Source organism: Anabrus simplex, chromosome X (genome assembly GCF_040414725.1).
Source record: "Anabrus simplex isolate iqAnaSimp1 chromosome X, ASM4041472v1, whole genome shotgun sequence".
NCBI classification, from domain to species: Eukaryota; Metazoa; Arthropoda; class Insecta; order Orthoptera; family Tettigoniidae; genus Anabrus; species Anabrus simplex.
The window spans coordinates 197,955,685-197,962,807 of record NC_090279.1 but is presented as its reverse complement, the minus strand read 5'-3'; the positions used below and the strand labels follow the sequence as shown (position 1 = coordinate 197,962,807).

The window sequence follows — 7,123 nt, the reverse complement described above, 5'->3', positions numbered from 1 at the left end:
ACACACACACACACACACACACACACACACACACACACACACACACACACACACACACACACACACACACACACACACACACACACACACACACACACACACACACACACACACACACACACACACACACACACACACACAAAGGTGAAAAATATGCAAAAATTGTTTTTATTTTGCTTCATTTCACGTCCCAAAATACATATATTGAGCTACCTGTATGAAAATAGCTATATTTTTGCAAAATATTCTGCACTTTAAAACCCTTTCACTAGTTAACAAGTCTTAAGAAGAAAGAAGCGAAGGAGGTGCTCCATTGCCTTGTTCACCAGACTGTACCTGCCCACACTGAACCCATCCCAGGTTTTCTCGCGGTAACCAAAGCCACGCCCATTTCGCTTTCATGGCCCCCCTACCATTTCCGATGAAGTCTAGTGTGAACAGATCGTGCATGGTCCTCTCATCTGTGTGTAGTAGGTCTCCAACACCCGTCTTCTTCAACAGCACCTAGTGGAAAAGGCGAAGAAATTAGTAGTCAACACCATCGGCAAAGGATTGTAGGAGCAACGTTAAGTGAAATGCTCGAGTGTGTTAGTGTGTCGGTGTGACTAGTGCGGGCGTGTTTAAACCTATCGACAGACTTCCCTGTAACAAAAAAGAACAGAAGAAGTTACAGGATTTTTTTCTGTTTTTGCCTTGTCTCTTCGTACTGACAATACAAATTATCTCGTGAGTAAATTCTCTTGATATAACACCCTTAACTATGCATGTTATGTCTTCCTTTTTTCTTGTCTCTTTTTTTTTTATTGTCGTGAATGCGATTAGGTTCCGATAACAGACAAGAAACACTGCACAGAGGTCGAAAGACCATGCTGCAGGACTGGCTGTTTATAAACACACAAGAATCTCTTTTCGAATTAAAAATAGGAACGTTTTAGTGAAGCACCTCAGAACACTTTGTACGTGCCACACGTATTTTTGGATGTTGGCCTTGCTTGTTTTGTGTCTTTCCACAATAAATTCGCGAGCTTTTCAAAACAGGTTTAAAAAAATATCTATTCAAATCTAGTATCCAAAATACATTTTTTTAAACTCCTTTTCGTAACCTAAACAATATGTTTATTCTTGAAGTGGATTTGAATATTTTAATTCATAATTATAAAAGTGTTTAATTATCTCCTCAAACTACATTTCAGTGAATGATAATTCGGAACTTTATGCCCTAAAAATTAGGTAAATATCACCTAAAAAGGTATAAGACGACAAAGCATTTTAGGGAGACGTAGCAAGTATTACTAACATCAAAGGTGTCAAAAAGTAACTAGCTATAATTCAACAAACACAATTAATCATGCAAAGTGGGAGAGCTCCAATATGTAAAGAGAGATAATCCTCCTGATAGTCGCCCCTATTAGGGAATCAAAAAAAGATCGAAGTCAATTCTCAGAAAGACTTGTCTTTGTGGTTTTTCCGAACTGAAGCCAACATAGGTCATTACAACGACGACGTCAGTAGGAAAGTTGCGATTAAAATCAATGCTATCATATGAAATACTCGATTGAATGAAAAATAGCACATTTTCTGACTTTTAACGAACAACAGTCCAACAGTCCAAAGTTCCAGAGCTGGGATGATAGGTAATTAAAAATTAAATCGTAAGCACCTTCCCCTAAACTTACCATTTCAACCCGGGGTGAATGAAATTATTTAAAGCGTAGACTGTAGTTCCTTATTCCACCAAGTTAACGTACCGATTTTCATTGAATTTTGTTTACCCACTTTCTCGAGGCTCGGCGTTGATATGGACTTTGCAACAAAAATCCGAACTCATGAATATATATTTTATCATAGTCGGTACGGTAAAAATGTATGAGACATAAATGATCGGAAATTTAATTATAGCCTACTGTAGTTATTTGAGAATTACATTTTGGGCCTTCCCTTAAACTAGTCTACCATTTCACTCAGCATGAATAAAATGATACATAGCCTAGATTGTAGTGACTTATTCCCCAACTTTACAGACGGATTTTCATTAAATTCTCTTCATCCGTTTTCTCGTGATGCGTATACAGACAGAAATAATGGAAAATTAAAAGGTGCGTTTTCTTGTTACCACCGATACAAAAATACCATTCTTTTTAAATTCTGAGCAATGTACAGATAAAACTCTTATAGGCCTATACAGACACGTTTGGATTAAGCACGGCTTGAATCGTAACTCAAGATTAAAATTGCCACCATCAGGCAGATTGTCTTTTCCAGATTTTGTTTGAAAAATTAAATCCAATACATTTTTTTTTGTTGAGAGCGAGCAGGGGCGTTATGTTAGGGCCCGGACATTTAACGGGCCTCGCAGATTGCTCGCAAAAATAAAAAAGGATATATGTAGCCTAATGTCACTGCGTGAAAATGGTCAGGGCAGTTTTGTAGAATCAGTCTGAATACTGTTCTCCGTTTTACAATTTGTACGCAGAGGAACTGCCATCTATCAGCAATTACCGTTTATTGCGACATCACTTATAACGACATATCGTATTTTGATTATACTGTATTTTCGGGGAAATGTATCGGCAATAACGTCCAGTGTTGATTTTTGTTTGTTACGCACTTGGGGATTGCTGACAACAATGTAAAGCACATTATTGTAGATTTTAAATTACTCTGTCTGTTTAAGAGTAAAGACAGGTATCGCTGTGAAGATGACGCAAGAGAAAAGGAAGGTCAGAGAGAAAATTCAGTCTCTTTTCGAAGAAAATTATTTAAAAATCAAGCGTGTCATAATATCTGAGCGCAAAGATATTGAAGAATCTTAACTGAGATCGTTTAATCAGCAAAGAACTAATAATGTGCCAATCAATGGACCTGTTCTTCAAGTGAAAGCCAGTCAAATTGCTCGCAGTTCTACTCCACTAATACTGTGCTATGAATAACTACTTCTTTCACTTACGTTTTTTGAAGATTTTACCTAATATTTGTTAATTAACCATGTGAGTGTACAGCCTAAGATTACATTTTTAGGAAAAAAAATAACGGTTTGTGCGACTATCGCCTATAACGAGCGTTGAGTGACGGTCTTCAGTGTCGGTATAAGCGATTTCGACTGTACCTTATTCTCATTTTCTACAGATATTTCTGTTTATTAGAGAAACGCAGCTTAATATCGGCTAGGCTCTACTCTTCTTGTTTATTGAATACTTTGAACATTATCATAGATTCATATCTGTGAATAGTATAGATTGGTTCTGCAACAACATTTCTCTACATTGTACAGTGTAATTCATATTAATAAAATACACCTTTCTAATTTCGATTTTTTAAATTATTGAAATACGTAAATAACTACAATTGCAGACAGAATAATGCACTTCTTCATCAGGATCGATGAGTGCACAGTCTCAACGTTTCTCGGTTCAAAACTTGACAAGGTAACATTTGCTAGTGTCTGAGCATTCTTATTTTCTTTTGTCCATTTTCCCACACACATTTCGCAAAAGAATCTGGCTGAAGTAGTCTGTGCTCCACTTTAAATAGTACGTAGGTACACCTTATCCAGGTTTCTCCTTGTCGGTTGTTCGAGAAAAGGCCTGCACAGTAGACACACTCCAAACTTTCGTCATCCTCACTTTCGTTTCCCCACTCTTCTTCCGACTCCAAAGGCACTATGTCGAAGTCTTCTTTGGATGATGAAGATTCAACCGCAAGCTTCTTTGCCCTATTCTTTGTTGTTGTTAAATTTCGTTTCTGTCACTACAGTGAGGTCAAAATAATAATCGAGGGAGCGCCGTAAATTCCGTCACGTTATTTCATTCTCTCTGTCATTTCATGTGATGTAACATTGTTCTTACCGGTAATCGATTACCGAATTTGGGCTCTGAACCCCTATGCATTTAGGCCCATATGTTTAATCATTTTTACCAAAAAGAGACAGCTGCCAGATTTTTCCTAACAGACCTCTCGAATTTCACTTGATTAATCAATATTTTCCAACATGTAAACTATATTTTAGTGTCAATATTTTCGCACCTGTAGACAGAGCGCGCTATTGCTCTAAGTAATTAGCTTTTGGTCCTGGATAATATTGTTGCCATGGAAACTACTGGCAGGCACTCCCTCCAGGAAACGTATCTAAATACGCTGCACCCCTGCATAAAATTAGGTTGTTTCAATTACATTTTTTATATTTTATGTAACTATCTGAAATTTCTGCACTCGACCTCACAAAAAATGGTCGAGAAAGAAATATTTAATCTTTTACATTCGCGAAATGCGAGGAAATTCGTAAACCGTGGATAAGCCGCGGCCGAAGAGATTGTACATGAAATCCTAGCACATGCAAAGCCATGTTTTAAAATATTATCTTGCCTTATTTTTGTGTCAAATATTGGAATGGCGATGAAAAAACTAATATACTGACTCGGGACTTTTGTAATGAAGTTCCCACTCCTAAAGAAAAGCTTCTCTTTATTTAATTTGAATTATTTACAGCAATGAATTACAAAACCATAAGGAAATATTTTAATTAATTCCTAAAAAATGTTACAATTAAACTAATATAAATCAGTTTTGAAGTAATATAATCAGTAATTTCTGACATGGACGACGTTGGTTTAAAACCTGAAGATGTCAGCAATAGGACGAAATGGAGGAGATGTAGCAAAGCAGCGGACCCCATAATTTGGGATAAACGCTGGGAGAGAGAGAGTAATTTCTGACATCAAATGTAAGTGTAAATGTGTTAATGAAATCAACAAACTTTGTGTAGGTTAATTTCGAGAAGTACCGAACGGGTTTTTCTGCGGTTGATGTAGGCCTATAGAAAATGTTAAATGTTCGAAACAAAGATCTGTGGCTAGTTCAATATAAATACATCACAAATCCATAATTTTGTTTTTATAATATTCACCTCCAACGCTAACAAGTCCACAAATATTACGACTTTTCAGTTTATCTTCGCTTAAGAATGGAGACCAAGTACTAGCAGTTTTTTCCGAAGTATAGTTTTATTATTTCGTTGCGGCTATATGAAGGAGTTCTTTGGAAACGACGTAAGGAAACATCCAACAGAATTTCTTAAAACGAACCAACCCCACTGTCCTGTACCTCTAATTTCTTTTGTACTCACCACTGTGATAATTATCAAATTTAATTCTTAATTGGCACAATTTAGTTCCGTTTTCAAGCATGGAACAGATTTTTCGCTCCTGTAAAATCAAGTTTTTGTTCCATACGAGATCTCCACTCTCAAGTGACGTTATTAAACGTTATCACTCCTTATCAACCAGCGTTATTGCCATCGATAACAAGATTCCCGTTCATAGAGGATTATCATCACTTTTAAAAGTGCCAGTTCCACGTAAGAAATTTTACACCAGAACGGAGAAAAGATATAAAAATTGTAAACGTGGTCCAGGGACTACAGCCCATGAAGGGCCTTGGCCTACCAAGCGACCGCTGCTCAGCCCGAAGGCCTGCAGATTACGAGGTGTCGTGTGGTCAGCACGACGAATCCTCTCGGCCGTTATTCTTGGCTTTCTAGACCGGGGCCGATATCTCACTGTCAGATGGCTCCTCAATTCTAATCACGCAGGCTGAGTGGACCTCGAACCAGCCCTCAGATCCAGGTAAAAATCCCTGACCTGGCCGGGAATAGAACTCGGGGCCTCCGGGTAAGAGGCAGGCACGCTACCCCTACACCACGAGGCCGGCTGAATTGATTCCTTGGGGTTATGTAAATTATTAAATTTCCCCTAAAGGGGCTGTCAACCTTTTTTCTTAAATATGCAAGTTACCTCCTAATTATTAGAAACTTTGCATATAAACTGTTTTCCATTTTCAGCATTGTTCCATAAGCGACAATTTGTTCCTGCTCATATACATTAAAGATCAGGAACAACACACTCGTCTGTGCTATTTCATATAAAATAACTTATATGTTACGAGTAATCAAAATTTATTGTGTTTCATATGAGAGTAATAGGACCGCGCACTCGTACGAAGTAGGAAATGTAATCGCTCGATGCAGCAAAACAAAACGCATATAGTTAGGAATAATTTGTGTTGTTTTTCGTTCTATGCTTACTGTGAAAAATATTTTTACTTTTTCTGAAGCATTTCGCTCTTAAAATCCTCCAAAGTGCCAGTTGTTTTCCTCTAAATGCAACGCCAAATACTGTACTGAGGCATTGCACGCAGGTTTAAAAAAGTGTTTAATCGCTCTCAAAAAAGACACGCATTACATAATTTTACTCAGAAAATCGTATTTTATATGCTTAACATACATCTGCTGCGAGTATTAGACGATGACAATTTTGAAAAACGAATTACTGTACATTTTTGTTTGGCAGATTTTTGTGTCAACCCCTAATTACAAAACAGATATTTTAAAAATTACTTTATAGTACAAAACACGTAGAAATTATTTTATTCTTAAAACATGCAAATATAGGAAGTAAAGCACACGGGAATGAATATCCCGAGCTGCACGCGGTTCCGTCGGCCGACGTGTCATCGTTGGAGTGTTTCCTTCCCCTGCTAGGCCTCACAGGTTTCCTGGAATGCCCCAATTTATGGCAGCGAAGAGATTAAAATTCAGGGTTCCAAGCCACAGTGCCAATATTTGGAAAGTCACATAGCACATGGTCATGATAATTACAGAGACGTGTAGTTTATCACTTGACAAGATGTGTTCCGATATTCTAATCAATTTATTTTTTGCAAACTCTGTACCAAGATCTATCCCGAAGTGATGCAATTCTTACGGAAATGAAAGGTAACAACTCCAACAGGAACATTCAGTTTTTAACTCCGCCATCCCGAAGAGTTTTTTGAAATACTGTAATTCACAGCAAGTGAGTATGCGGAGGGGTGTGGGAAGAACAGATGACTTTCCCTGTCCTGGAATCCGTCATTTCCGATTAGTGAGGAATGTGCTGTGTGAAACTTGAATTTTCGACTTCAATGTCATACTCTACAGGAATGCGTCGGTGAAAGATAAACGGGCCCGGAATTTGATGACATGTCATCTTCTGACTGGTGCACCATCATACACATTGCCAATCCTGAGCACGGCCCTCGATTACAGAAAGGCGTATTTTTTAAAGTACTTTTGGCTATTTTTTACTGT

The 7,123-nt window shown here is 37.7% G+C and overlaps 1 long non-coding RNA gene across 1 annotated transcript in view; it reads left to right on the top strand.

Annotated features, from left to right (window-relative positions):
* The first annotated feature begins 508 nt into the window (after positions 1–508).
* LOC136886856 (uncharacterized) overlaps positions 509–7,123 on the top strand; it is a 28,771-nt gene continuing 22,156 nt past the window's right edge. The window contains exon 1 of the long non-coding RNA XR_010861832.2: positions 509–726. This is a non-coding gene — a long non-coding RNA (uncharacterized lncRNA). The remainder of the gene's footprint in view (positions 727–7,123) is intronic.